Source organism: Chiloscyllium plagiosum, chromosome 2 (assembly GCF_004010195.1).
Source record: "Chiloscyllium plagiosum isolate BGI_BamShark_2017 chromosome 2, ASM401019v2, whole genome shotgun sequence".
NCBI lineage: Eukaryota > Metazoa > Chordata > Chondrichthyes > Orectolobiformes > Hemiscylliidae > Chiloscyllium > Chiloscyllium plagiosum.
This window is the reverse complement of record NC_057711.1, coordinates 137,112,138-137,127,591: the sequence shown is the minus strand read 5'-3', so window position 1 is coordinate 137,127,591 and position 15,454 is coordinate 137,112,138. Positions and strand designations below refer to the sequence as shown.

Below are 15,454 nucleotides of genomic sequence, written 5' to 3'. Positions count from 1 at the left end.
TGATTCGGTCGCCTGCGATAGAAATAGAAAGGTCGAGGAAGGGGAGGGAGGGATCTGAGACTGTCCAGGTGAATTTGAGGTCGGGGTGGAAGGTGTTGGTGAAGTGGATGAACTGTTCAACCTCCTCGTGGGAGCACGAGGCGGCGCCGATACAGTCATCGATGTAGCAGAGGAAAAGGTGGGGGATGGGGCCAGTGTAGTTGCGAAGATGGACTGTTCCACATACCCTACGAAGAGGCAGGCATAGCTGGGGCCCATGCCGGTGCCCGTGGCTACTCCTTTCGTTTGGAGGAAATAGGAATTCTTTGTGTCCTCCGTAGTTGCCCCTTAATCATTCGGTAGGCAGTTTTTTTGTACTTTATTGTGTCAAGGCAAAAATAAAAGGGGATGAGAGCAAATGAATAGAATTGGAACAGTTATGATCAGATTCAGTTGATTCAATCAGTACAACCAATCTTCACACATTTACACTAAATAGTGAATGTTACTCTTCTCCAAACCTTGATTAACCTGACTAAGCTTACATCAATGCTTCAGCATTCTCTGTGTCTGAATGAAGGCCTGGAGCTTGTAGCAACTTGTTTAAAAATCTAAGTGGCAAAATTCATTTGCATATTTCAGTTTCCAGTGATGCAATGCAGATTATCCTAGTGTCTGGCCAATGTGTGGGTGGCCTGGAACTCTTGTGCCAGAGGTAGTAAAGGACTATTCTCCACCTGCCTGTTGTTTTGCGTTCCTGCACTGCCTTTGTATCCCTCTGAGTGCAATCTCTGACATGTGGATAGGACAAGGGACTTTCCAACACAATGTGAAAATTGTTAACAAATTGGTGAGCATTTTCAATTTCTGATGCAACAAATTTGATTCCGAGTTCATTAATTTTTTAGCTGATGCTCTATTATGTTTTTAAAATCTGTGAATGCGCTTTCATTTGAAATCCAACATTTGAATAAATCTTCCCCGAAATACTTTCCATTAGATCAAAGATCCAAAAGGATGACTCATTGGGTGATGCTACATTCCAGTCCGCTGGAAGCCTCCTTGAGATGATGTAATCACAAAAAATTTACAAAACTTTTGGCCAGGAAATTTCAACAGAGAACAATCTCAGCCCTTATATAGGGCATGACTCTGTGATAAAACACACATTAACTTTGCTGGGGTTTCACTTTAGAGATACGACACAGAAAGAGGGTCCACGGGGAGTACCTCATTACCATAAAGCCAGGATCACTCATGTCATGACAGAACCATCCCCAGGCCCAGTTGCTCCCTGAACCTGAAAAGCCTGATGCCAATCGACTTTTGCGTGATATGGGAAGGGGATTGGAGGGAGACTAATCCTCTCTGATTGCTCAATGTATCCCACATGTTATTCCCTGCATAAGGGAACAAGCTAATCTAAACCTTTTAAGAGTCCATTCACCCCCTGCCCCCACCACTGCTTTGTGTTGCCTGGTTATTCTCTATCTACAGCCAGCTCTCCTCACCTGTCTCAGTGCACTTATCTCTTGCACTGGACAAGTGAGAACTACAATATAGAACACCCCAGATCTGCTTTTCCTACTTTTCTGTCATAGATCTTTCATTCTTCACAAGGTCAATTGAAAAGTTTCGAGAATCAAAGAATGATTGAGTATAGTATGTCACACATTTGCTTGATAGGTACTAGATCGCTGCGGATGCAGATATTGTAGATATTTCTACTCCATAATGAGTCACAGCTCTGATTTATTATGTGAATTTCAAAACTTCAAAGTCAACCATTAAATTCACTATTACTCAGTGTCCAGAAATTACTAAAGCAAGGGTTGGCAATTTCATTAAAGGGAATCCTTGGTGAGAGAATTACGAAATAAAAATTTACGATCAACAGAAAGAAAAAATGTTAATATTCTATTTCAACATCTTTTAGCATTGGATCATGTTGATGCAGAGTAAACTGGCTGAAACTCGGAAAAATAGGCTGCCAAGGTGAAGCACAGGACAAATTCATAATAGGGAGTAGGTCACTGCAGCATGTACAAATGCACAATACTTATTTGTGGACTGAGTGAGCTGGGCACTTAATTTAATGTTTTTTCTGTAACTTTGTGGTGGGCTATTTTCACTAATTGCAAATGTCTTATCTACACTGGCATCCTCAGAGAGATTATGAATGTTATTCTGTGGGGATCACTGTAGATCCTCTGCACAACCTCCTTCCCCCCCACAATCTATGTTAGGCCTCTTCAAATTAAATCTGGCAACGGAGCAGGTAACCAGAAACATGATTTCGGATGATTCTGGCATAGCTGTATTCCAACATTGCTTCTGGTTCATGCAGCTATTTAAAGTGTTGTCTCAGTTAATAATTATTCTTTCATCATTACCTTGTACATTCATCAGCTTTGTTGTATCTGAATTCAGTTTCTAATCATGGGTCTTGGAAAGGTTTCTTCAGCCAAGGCTGCAGTGTGTCCTTCCTGATGTGAGGTTCCGAACCTGTCCCTGAAAGACCCATGAGTTAAGGAGATGGTCCCAAGAACAAACCAGGGTGAGAACTTCCTTTATTACAAGTTACTGCTTCTCTGGTTCAGTTCAGAATGGCACCACCTGCAACTTCCTCTCCAAGCCAGACACCATTCTCACTTGGGACTATATCATTGGAGTTTGCACGTTCTCCCCGTGTCTGCGTGGGTTTCCTCCGGGTGCTCTGGTTTCCTCCCACAGTCCAAAAATGTGCAGGTTAGGTGAAGTGGCCATTCTAAATTGCCCGTAGTGTTAGGTGGATTAGTCAGGAGTAAATGTAGGGGAATGGGTCGGGAAGGGTTACTCTTCGGAGGGTCGGTGTGGACTTGTTGGGCTGAAGGGCCTGTTTCCATGCTGTAGGAAATCTAATCTAATCTAAATTGTTCCATCACTTCTTCTGGCTCAAGATCCTGGGAATCCCTTCCTATTCTGTATTGTGTGTATACCAACACTCCCAACAGACTTCAGCACTGATTATGAAACTGCTGGAAGAGGGGGACAGACACCAGTGTCAGGATCTGGAGAGAACCCACTGGGTGAGAGTTGGGTGACCACCCAAGTACTTCCCATCACAGGTCTGTCTGAGGCCTGAAACAGCCACAAGACTTGGAGAGCTGAAGATTGCTGAGAAGAGGGAAAGAAAAGCTAGGAGTGGAGGAAAGATGTGCCAGAACTAAAGCAGAACAATTCTGGTCACCCTTCTATAGGAAATACGTTAAACTTGAGAGTGTACATAAAAAATTTACAAGGATGTTGCCAGGAATTGAGGGTATGTGCTACCAGGAGAGGTTGAATGGGCTGGTGCTAATTTCTCTTGAGGCTGAGGGGTGACCTTATAGACGTTTATAATATCATGAGGGACGTGATAGGGTAAATAGCCAAGGTCTTTTTCTCAGTATGAGGGAGTCCAAAACCAGAAAGCATAGGTTTAAGGTGTGAGGGGAAAGATATAAAAAGGACCTAAAGGATAACATTTTTTACACAGAGGGTAGCGGGTGTATAGAATGAGCTGCCAGAGGAAGTGGTGATGGCGGTACAATTATAACACTTAAAAGGCATCTGGATGGGTTAAGAGGGATACAGGCCAAACAAGGTCAGATTGGAATGTCTGATTGGTGCCGATGAGTTGACCGAAGGGTTTGTTTCCCTGCTGTCTACTTCTATGACTCTGTGTCTCTAAGAAGACAGATCACTACCACTTACTTAAGGGCAATTGAAGATGGGCAATAAATGCTTGTTTAAGCATTACTTTACATTCTACAAACAAATAAAACAAGTTGGGATGCAGTGTAGCATTTGATGTTAATTTACTCAGAAAGCTGAGGTGTGGTTACTGTTTGATGGGCAAGTGGGTGTCATTGGAGTCTGCGATAGAGGGGTGGGAGGGGGAGAAATCTCCATGGCAGGAAATTAGTCTGGACCCAATACTTGGAGGCTTGCTTCTCAGACCAGATCTAAGAAGGCACTGAATACGTCCTTGGTAACTCAATTTCTCAATGTTGAAGATTTGCAGACTTGTTTTTACTGTCAGTGGGCATTGCTGGAGGATTTGTGTTTTAGGAAGAGACTGCATAGGTTGGGACCTTTTTCACTGCTGTTTTGGAGTTTGAGGGATGACCTTAAAGAGATTTATAAAATCAAAAGGAGCATAGATAAGGGGAATAGCAAAGGTATTTTTCTACGATGAGCAAGTTCTAAAATAGGGGCCAATTTTTAAGATGAGTAGAGGAAGATTCAAAAGGAACCTGAGAGGCAACATTTTCACATAGAGAGTGGTTCGTATGTGAAATGAACTGCCAGAGGAACTGGTAGATGTAGGTACAGTTACAACATTTAAAAGATATTTGGAGAGGTACATGAATAAGAAAGGTTTGGAGGGATATGGATCAAATGCAGGCAAGTGGGACTAGTTTAGTATGGGAAATTTGTCACCATGGATGAGTTGGATTGAAGGGTACCTATGTGGGATTTTGAAAAATTAATTCACGGGGTATGGGCTTTGCTAGCTGAGTCAACTTAAGTTGCCCATTCCAAACTGACTTTGGGAAGGTGGTGGTGAGTTGCCTTCTTGAACCATTGTCGTTCAGTTGGTGTAGGGACACCCACAGTGCTGTTAGGAAGTGAGTTCCAGGATTTTGACCTAGCGACAGTGAAGGGAAACAGATATATATTTTCATGTGTGAGTGTTGAGTGGTTTGGAGAGTAACTTGTAGGTGATGATGTTCCCGTGCATCTGGCTCCCACGTCCTTCAACATGGTAGTGGCCACGGGTTTGGAAGGTGTGAACTAAGGAACTTTGGTGAGTTCCCACAGTGCGTTGTGTCGTAGGTAAATACTGATGCTACTGGATATTGGTGTTGGAGAGGCTGAATATCTGTGAGTGTGGTGCCAAACAAGTGAGCCACTTTTTCCGGGATGGTGTTAAGCTTGTTGTGTATTGTTGGAGCTGCAGTCATCCAGGCAAATGGACAACATTCACTCAGAGCCCTGACCTATGTAAATGTGGACAGGCTTTCCAGAGACACAAAGTGAGCCACACTCTGCAGAATTCCCCACAGCTGACCTGCTCTAGTAGCCACAGTACTTATGTGGCTAGTCCTGTCAATCTTTGTTCAATGATAACCCCCAGGCTCAACACCATTGCCTTAAACCTAGCCTGTTTTCCTTTAATGGAGTCAGGAAAGAGGGCATATAGCCAACTCACTCCCAGGAGCTGGGTTATCCATTTTGAATATTATAACAAGGCCACATGCCTCACATGCAGCCAAAAGAAGGTAAATTTGTGGTAAAAGGAAGTGACTTTTGCAGCTTAAATGTTTTCCCTTTTCCCATCAAATATATCTCCTTCCTTCAGTGATCCCTACAACCACAGATCACCAATATCAATCCACTTCCCCAGCTCCATGGACAGAGAGATCACATCATCCCCTCTTCCAGCATTGATGATTCCGTTTCACAGCCTCTGGCTATTGTTCTTAACATCAAACAGTCCTTACCTACCTCCATGTTATCACTATCCCAGCAACAGGCTCCCTCACCTGCAGTTGGGGCTGTGACTTCCTCAAGATTGTTACCGACATGGCAGAATTCCAAGCCAGTCGATCAGGTTGAATTTTAGGCTGGGGAACATCCAGAGACAAAAATGTCTGCTGGAGAGTCAAAACCCAGACATTCTCAAATGAAATTCCTCTCTCCTACTCCTGACTCAGTAATTAACAGGGCTACAGGGCTGCTTTCTCCACATTAGGTTTCTGCACATCAGCAACGTTACTTATTGCTGGGCATGTTAAAACACTTTGTCAGTTAATAGCAACCATCATTTAAGACTGACAAGTGTTAGCAAGGTGTTTCTAAATGAGTGGGAAATTGTATGCTGCAGATGCTCAACATACAAAACAAAAATCAAATATCCACACTTAATTCAGCCAGGGTTGTTTAATTCTGAAAAATATAGTTGGAAATATCAAGGCGCATTTTCTGAAATGTCAACGATACCATCATCATAGAGTTATGCAGAACGGAAACAGACTTTTTGATCCAATCAGTCCGTGTTAACCATAATCCTAAATTAAACTAGTTCCATTTGCCTGCTCCTCGTCCATATCCCTCCAAACTTTTCCTATTCATGTACTTAGCTCAGTGTCTTTTAAGCATTGTAACTGTGTCTGCATCCACTAACAATATTTGAAGGACACAGATAATCAGAGCAAGCAAAGAGAATAAAGCTGCTAAATTTAGTTGAACCTCCAGATTGGTTAAGGTTTAAAGAGGGGAAAACAATGGTCAAAAGTAGATTTCAGTGCTCAAATATGTTGAAAAGGTACCACTCAAGCAGTTGCCAAGCAAGAAAATCCCAAATTAGCTGAAGGGCCAGTTTGTCAAGGTCTTGGAATTTATAATGGTGAATAACTGTGCGAGACTCCTTTTCATCTGATAAAATAAGTTACATCTGCTCCTTCCATGTCATCTTAAAATATATTGTTTCAATTTATGTCATTGAAAAAAATTAACTGCTTGAATTGCTTTAGCAGTTTTGATATGGTAAGTCCTATGGAATACAAATATCAGTATAGCACAGTAACTTGATAAAATGTATCAATGCAGCTTGCCAATTTGGCATCAAATCTTTAAAACGATACAAACCAAAATCCTTTATTCAAGAAATTACATTTTACTCGTATTCAGAAAACTTTCTGAAATTGGGCCTGAATTTGCCTGTCGCCAATTCTAATATTGATGAGTAACAATTTGTACATTATTGATGGTCATAAAATTATTATCCCTCAATTCCACTCTATCAGTTGAAGAAACCAGAGTATTTTACACAAGGCAAGGAAAAATACAGAGCTTGCAACCTGTATTCAAGCAAATTGGGGAGGAAACCCACAGACTGCAGGACACTGCAATTCTGCTGGATTCCTCAGAGGATCTGTACCAGGTACTTCAAGCTTTTGCTGAATTTGGGACTGAAGCTGGCAAATATTTTCATCACCAAGAGGCAGATGACAACCTTTAAAGTCTCTCCTCCTTCTAATATTGCATAAAATCATATGGAGTAGACAGCACAGAAAACAAGGCATTTGGTTCAACTGATCAATGCCAGCCTAGGCCTTCTCCCATCCCTCTGCATCTGAGTCTATCAATATTTCTTCAATCCTAATACTTTACAGAGCAGTTTGTGCACCCACAGGTTCAGCCATGGACAGAAACCATGGTGGGGGGGCATTACATTGGACTATCTGGATGCACATGAAACTCATTTGGGGATGTGAATAGGGGCAAGTACAAGAGCCAGGTCAGGCACAGGCTGCCTGTAGTACATTATACAACTGGACTAAACTTCTACCCAATCTGCTCAAGGAGCCAAATTTCCAACTCTACTCATTGCTGCTCCAGGATGCAGATGTCCAGAGCCCTTTAAAGGCACCTGAAGGCCTTTGTGGGGAAACTTGAATATAGAATTATTTCTTCTGTGGGTAATGGCCTAGTGATATTATTGTTGGACTGTTTAATCCAAAGACCCTGGTAATATTCTGGGGATCCAGGTTTGAATCCTAGCAGATGGCAGAATTTTAATTCAATAAATATCTGGAATTTGGAGTCTAACAATGACCATGAATCCATTGATAATTGTTGGAAAAACTATGTCCATTAGGGAGGGAAACTGCCATTCATACTTGGTCTGGCCTGCATGTGACTCCAGACCCACAGAGAATCTTGACAGTGTCAAAACAGGCCGTTCAGCCCATCAAGTCCAAACTAACCGTCTGGACAATATCCCTGTACTTTCCATGGTCTATCCACCTAAACTGCACATCTTTGGAGTGTGGGAGGAAACCAGAGCACCAGGAGGAAAACCCACACACACGGGGAGAACCTGCAAACTCCACACAGACAGTCACCCGAGGCTCTGGCGCTACAAGGCAGCAGCACTGAACACTGAGCCACCCCAGATTAGAATTGTAATCAGAATTCTAATCAGGTCCAGTCTTTCATTTAATGTTGTAGATGGAAAGTCAGTGTAAAGAGAGGAGCTTTTTTTATTGTCATTTAGAATGTTGCAGTGAAAATAACAGTGCTCATGCTAATTGACACAATGCGGTTAACTCTTAACTGTCCTCTGGGCATTAGGGATGGACAATAAATGTTGCCTAGCCAGCGATGCCCCAATCCAGTGAATGAATAAATAAATAAATCCATAACCATAAAAATATAGGGGTTAATTTAAACATTGGGTTGTGGCTATATAATGATTAGACTGTCATTGTATAACACATATACTGCTCCTTTCATACATAGAGTCATAGAGATGTACAGCATGGAAATAGATCCCTCAGTCCAACCTGTCCCAGATATCCCAACCCAATCTAGTCCCACTTGCCAGCACCCGGTCCATGTCCCTCCAAACCCTTCCTATTCATATACCTATCCAAATGTCTTTTAAATGTTGCAATTGTATTAGTCTCCACTACTTCCTCTGGCAGCTCATTCCATACACGTACCACCCTCTGTGTGAAAACGTTGCCCCTTATGTCTCTTTTATATCTTTCCCCTCTCACCTTAAACATATGCCATCTAGTTCTGGACTCCCCCACCCCAGGGTAAAGATTTGTCTATTTATCCTATCCATGCCCCTCATAATTTTGTAAACCTCTATAAGGTCACCCCTCAGCCTCCGATGCTCCAGGGAAAACAGCCACAGCCTCTCTCTATAGCTCAAATCCTCCAACTCTGGCAACATCCTTGTAAATCTTTTCTGGACCCTTTCAAGTTTCACAACATCTTTCCAATTGGAAGGAGACCAGAATTAGAAGCAATATTCCAACTGTGGCCTAACCAATGTCCTGTACAGCTGCAACATGACCTCCCAACTCCTGTACTCAATACTCTGACCAATAAAAGAAAGCATACCAAATGCCTTCTTCACTATCCTATTTACCTGCGACTCTATACTCAAAATTAAATTTACCTTCAGAAAGTTTAATCACTGACACCTTTATTTTGCCCATGTATACTCAGTTGCTTAAAGTACTTTGTACTGCAGATAACAATCCATTATTTATCACTTTGTTACTGCAAAATATTTTATTTACTGGCGTTACTTTTCTAGCCATTGAAATAAAGACTAAAGCTTCTTACTTACGTCTTCTGTATTTTCTTGACATCCCCAGAACAAAGTAAAAGGATAGGAATTTTTAATCTGGTTTTTGCAACCATTTGAGGAGGTTTTTTTAAACATTAACTTAGGAAACTAATAGTGTGAAAGTCTTCAATTTTTTTTAAATGAAGAAACTAATCAATGCATTTAATAAACAATTTTGTTTTGAAGAAGTCATGTTGGATTTGCAACCTTAATTCTGTTTCTCTCTCTGCAGAAAGAGAAAGTAAACACTGCAAATGCTTCCTGATGAAGTTTCCTGATGCAGGGCTTTTTCCAGAAACATTGATTCTCCTGCTCTTCGGATGCTGTCTGACCTGCTGTAGCTTTTCCAGCACCACACACTCGACTTCCCTCTCTACAGATGTTGCCAGACCTGCTGCGTTTCTCCAGCAATCTTTTTGTTTTATGTTTCAGATCTTCAATGTCCACAGTTCTTTGATTCATTTTATTGCGGGGCTGGTGACTTAATTGCTTTGTGCCCTGCCCAATGCAGATTCAAAAGAAGCAACTACAGTACATCTTTAACGGAGAGATCTTCCAAAATAATGTGCAATTTTAATGTGAGAGGTATATAAAGCTGTCTTCAATGATTGTTTGTGCTGATGCATATCAGTTTCATATGTATTAAATTTGCACGAACATTTTTTTCACTGCAACATTCTGAATGACAATAAAAAAAAGCTCCTCTCTTTACACTGACTTTCCACCTACAACATTAAATGAAAAACTGGTCCTGATTAGAATTCTGATTACAATTCTAATCTGGGGTGGCTCAGTGTTCAGTGCTGCTGCCTCGTAGCGCCAGAGCCTTGGGTGACTGTCTGTGTGGAGTTTGCAGGTTCTCCCCGTGTGTATGGGTTTTCCTCCGGGTGCTGTGGTTTCGTCCCACACACCAAAGATGTGCAGGTTAGGTGGATAGACCATGGGAAATACAGGGATGAGTTGGATCTGGGTGGGATACTGTCCAGACGGTCAGTGTGGATTTGATGGGCTGAATGGCCTGTAGGGATTCTATGATTCTCTCTAAATTAATTCCACATCTTGATTTGAGAATCATGAAAATGACTGTATTACATGAGCTAGCTCACGGATATTTGGATGTTTACCCACCGCCTGTCCGGTTTTCCTGTGAAGTCAGTGACTTATTTCCGTGGGTGTCGGGCACTCTCCAAAGAGAGTGACCATCTAATAGGTCTGGAAGTCGGTTTGTGCAGTGCCAGGCTTTCGGCACACAGCCCAGGGGCCCCAGGAGGAATTGCAGCGCCCGAAGCTGACGAGGAAGAGAGATGGTCAGGTGTAATAGCTGCACTTGCGACAGGGCTCTGTGTGAATCCGTACATGTATTCCGGACTCAGTGCGTTTGTCACACATAAAGCACCACCCAGCAGAGAGACAGCCCCCGGGCATCAAGTCAGTCTGGGGATGCGGTGGTTGAAGTATAAGATCAGCAAGTGGGCCAGCAAGAGTTCGGTACTGCGAGGGAATGCGAAGCCAGGAGAAGTTCATCCCTATCTGCAGCTCCATATTTAGGCAAGATATTTTAATAGTTTTTTTTTATGGTGTCAGTCTGCAGCGCTGCTTTGGGACTGGGGTGCATCTGAGAACATTGATAAGCAAGGGGACTAAATCAGCTTCAATGGAGTACCCTGAGAAATAACCTTTAACTAATAATAGCGTGCCACCCAGAAACATGGAGGAAAAAAAAGGAACAGGCCATTCGGCCCTCCGCCCCCGCCCCAGCCCCACCATTCAACAGGAACACGGCTGATCATTCAAGGTAGGAGCCTCCTTCAGGCTCTCTCCCCATATCCACCGATCCCTTTCAATCTTCAGAAGAAGCAAATTGTTGGAGGTTCTCAGCAGGTCTGGAGCTTCTGAAATGGTGGTAAGGAACACCCATTGGATATCAAAATTGGAATGCTTGTGGCGCAGTTGTAATGTCCCCACCTTAGAGCTCGAAGGCCGAGGTACAAGTCCCACCCTGCTTCACAGGTGAGTTATGAGCAGTTTGGGTTAAAATATCTACTGCATTGAATTTCTCTGCATTAGGTTTATGCCTGAAAAAAAACATGATCCAATATCCAGGCCAGTGGAAATGCCGGTCGGTGCTGAATTTGACTGTGGCTAACATCAAAACTAAGTCAAGTTTTGTGGTCAACTCACTTTGGGTAACCAGGCAATGATTACTAAAAACTATTGCCAAACTTTCACCTTTAACCTCCCCCCCCCCCCCCCGACACTGAGGCATCCCAAACAGTGCTTTGGTTTAAATTTAAATATAGGATTTTGATGAACTCCATAATATTCTATACCAGGCATCTACTGATCTGAAGCCACTGGGTAACCCAAGTAAGTGATGTTTCAATTGATCAATATTTAACTTTCACCTTTCATTTAATGCCAGAAATTATGCCCTGCTGCAAACTTCAATGCAGTGTTTATGTGTAAGCAGATATTATTTACAAGAGAGAGGTCAGTGATATGAAGTGTTTCATATGCAAATAATTATTTAAAATTAATTATGTAAGTAAGCTCAACATTAGGCGGGTATTAAAATTCTGCTAATAGTTCTGTATAGTAATTTTAATCCAATGACCATTGTTACTGGCATGAAGACCCCAGTAGGGAACAAGGAGCTTTGATGTACTTATAGCACTGACCTGTGAATGGGGCTTTCTAGTGCAGGCTCTGCCTTGGAACACAAAATGTGCACATTTTGTTTACTTTCAGCAGACTTGATGTCAATTATAGTTTTGGCAAATTGTTTTCACTGGTTCTGCCATCCAGATCACGAGCAGCAGGGCTAACACACTTAACTGGATCCCTGTGCTCAGTTTTGACTGCAGTATTAGAAATGCAACTGAAACTATCCAGTTTCCATTGCAAATGCAACAAAATCAGAAGTTGCTGGAAAAGCTCAGCAGGTTTGGCAGCATCTGTGGAGAAAAATTAGAGATAATGTTTCAGATCGAGTGAACCTTCCTCAGAACTCATTCGTTTTCTATTGTGAATGTTTGTCTGATTCATTGCCTATGCACAGGAAATTTAATGGCAAATGTACCTATTTCCTGCAGTCTGGTGCTGGATAGGAGCATTGGAATTACCTGATCCAGGCCTGGTGTGGGTCTGCCATCTGTTAAGGTGTATTGCCTGCACAAAATGGGGGAATATGTGGTAGGCCATCCAGGTTTGGTGCACAGTTTTAATTGGAGCTACAGGTGCTGTTGTTGTGGTTCTGTTCGCCGAGCTGGAAGTTTTTGTTGCAAACGTTTCGTCCCCTGTCTAGGTGACATCCTCAGTGCTTGGGAGCTTCCTGTGAAGCGCTTCTGTGGTGTTTCCTTCGGCATTTATAGTGGCCTGTCCCTGCTGCTTCCGGTTGTCAGTTTCAGCTGTCCGCTGTGGTGGCCGGTATATTGGGTCCAGGTCTATTTGTTTGTTGATGGAGTTTGTGGATGGGTGCCATGCTTCTAGGAATTCCCTGGCTGCTTTTTGTTTCGCTTGCCCTATAATGGTAGTGTTGTCCCAGTCAAATTCATGTTGCTTGTTGTCTGCGTGTGTGGCTACTAGGGATAGCTGGTCGTGTCGTTTCGTGGCTAGTTGATGTTCGTGGATGCGGATCGTTAGCTGTCTTCCTGTTTGTCCTATATAGTGTTTTGTGCAGTCCTTGCATGGGATTTTGTACACTATGTTAGTTTTACTCATGCTGGATATCGGGTCCTTAGTTTTGGTGAGTTGTTGTCTGAGAGTGTCTGTTGAGTTTGTGTGCTGTTATAAGTCCTAGTGGTCGCAGTAGTCTGGCTGTCATTTCAGCTACAGGTTCAGCTACAGGCTGGAGCTACAGGTTCCAACTACATTCAAAAATCCTGGTCTGGAATATTGCGTACAGTTCTGGACTCCTTCCTATCAGAAGGATGTTGTGCAACTTGAAAAGGTTCAGAAAAGATTTACAAGAATGTTGTCAGGGTTGGAGGATTTGAGCTACAGGGAGAGGCTGAATAGGCTGGGGATGTTTTCTCCTGGAGCATCGGAGGCTGAGGGGTGACCTTATAGAATTATGAGGGGCATGAATAGGATAAATAGACAAAGTCTTTTCCCTGGGGTCAGGGAGTCCAGAACTAGAGGGCATAGGTTTAGGGTGAGAGGAGAAAGATATAAAAAGGACCTAAGGGGCAACTTTTTCACACAGAGGGTGGTGTGAGTATGGAATGAGCTGCCAGAGGAAGTGGTGGAGGCTGGTACTTAATTTACAGCATTTAAAAGGCATCTGGATGGGTATATGAATAGGAAGGTTTTAGAGGGATATGGGCCAAGTGCTGGCAAATGGTACTAGGTTAGGTTAGGATATCTGGTCAGCATGGACGAGTTGGACCGAAGGGTCTGTTTCCATGTTGTACATCTATGACTCAATGACTGAAAAAGTATTATTTACTTTTGTTTGGCTTCTCCCTCATCCTCATGGCAATGATCCAGAGCCAAGCCTCAGTGCCCAAAGCACCTTGGATGTCTCAAGTGGTTCACTGCTCAGTCAATTGCATTGAGAAAAGCCTGGACGTTCCTGTCACTTGCATTATGTGGCTTATCTCAGGCAGGCGCGTACACACACACACACAATGGAAAAGGAAGAGACACCTAACCTAATAAGGCTCTCCCTCTTTTACCTAATATTTGCTCCCAGGAAAACAAGTCATCCAAGAAAGAAAGTAGTAGTCTGATAGACTGTAAAGAAATTTAACTTTTTGAAAGCCATGCCACTAAATCAGTTTTCAGCATAATTTGTAGGCTAGGGAAAAAGCAATTCAATATAACTGCAGAGTACTGAATACAATACCTGTGGCTAACCAAAGGAACTGCCATCCCATGGCAATCAAACATAGCGTTCATAGCAGTTGAAAATTGATAAAGGGCTCCTGGCAGAGACTGGCTAACTTCTTTGACATATTGCCATGGTAACCAACACGACAGAGAAGTTATACAATGAGGCCAAAATACAGTAATTGCATTGTGAAGTCTTAACAATAATTTTGCTGTCTGGTTTACTTAGAGAGCACTTTAGATCCATTTCACTATAAAAAGTGTGTAGGATGGCCAGATTGAGAATATGGTTTGCCAACTGGACAATCATCAACAGTAAAGCAAAAAGACAAACTGTGAATACTGAAATCAGAAAGTGTTGCAATAGATCAGTGGAGAGAACCTTGGGTCTTCTCTCTCTATAGATGCTCAATTGTGCAGCCCCTCACCAAATCATTACCACAAAGATACTAGACCTCTTCAAGAATGAAGACCAGCTGGCAGCCATCTTTAACACCTCTCATCAATAACCATTTCAATCAAAATCAATTGGACATAACTAAAACGCCTGCACAACATATGTTTTCTTGAGGTTGTTTGTAGCTGGTACTCACAGCTCTTTAGTCCAGTTACAGCTCATTGGGACTGTGTGGTTGCATACAGTAATGCAAGAATACTTCAGAGAGAATTTGGCTAGAAACCACGTTATCCTTTCTGAGAAATGTATTCAGAAAAACACAAATCCTTATTTGATCAAAGTAAAATTACTAGTGTTCTCTGTGACAGCACAAATTTCAGATGCTGGAAGAGGAAGCCGTTTGCCACTTTCAGTATTAATAAGATTGAAATAAGTGATCACAGTCATAATAAAAGAAATATTATTCAGCTGTGTACGAACATTGAAAAGATCACAACATTTCAAATATTGATATCTCTACCTTCGCATCTCGGTCATTTAACCTCAGCTTCTCGCCAAGAGAATTTTCAAAAAAAAGTATTCAGTCACGAGTGGAGAGAGCTTGCACTGGGCACCAGTCAGCAGCAGTGAATCAGCAGCAGCAGCACAACCAGTGAAATGACAGTTGGAACCATGTGATCAGTTCAAATTGAAAGGAAACAAGCGTTTTTTTGCTGATTAATCCATTATCGCTTGCCAAGTTCAAACAGCATGCAAACCAGTTCACATAAATATATAAACCAAAGTTTAAAAATGACAGCAACATCCAACCGTCTGAAAACAAATTTATACATTACCTGAACAGAATTCAAAAGCATTTGACTGGGATGCAAGTAAACACTGGACTGGATTAGAACAAAATTCTGCTTACAAAGCCGTGTTCCCTTTCTTTCATCATTTAATTAGTTACTTTGAAAGAAATTCCTGAAGGACTGTTTACATCTAGTCTATTTATATGCATTGTGTGTGAGAGTCTGCATTATTTGGGAAGCGTATAGGAAGTGATTGGCTCCTATTCTCTCTCTCCACCTCCT

General features: G+C 42.2%; 1 protein-coding gene across 3 annotated transcripts in view; it reads right to left on the bottom strand.

Moving 5' to 3' along the window:
* Nucleotides 1–15,021, bottom strand: part of cdkn2a/b (cyclin-dependent kinase inhibitor 2A/B (p15, inhibits CDK4)) — a 65,917-nt gene extending 50,896 nt beyond the window's left edge. For all 3 annotated transcript variants that reach the window (XM_043718884.1, XM_043718910.1, XM_043718892.1), the window contains exon 1: nucleotides 14,902–15,021. The gene's annotated coding sequence lies outside the window, so the exon portion shown is untranslated. The remainder of the gene's footprint in view (nucleotides 1–14,901) is intronic.
* Between the last annotated feature and the right edge of the window lie 433 nt (nucleotides 15,022–15,454).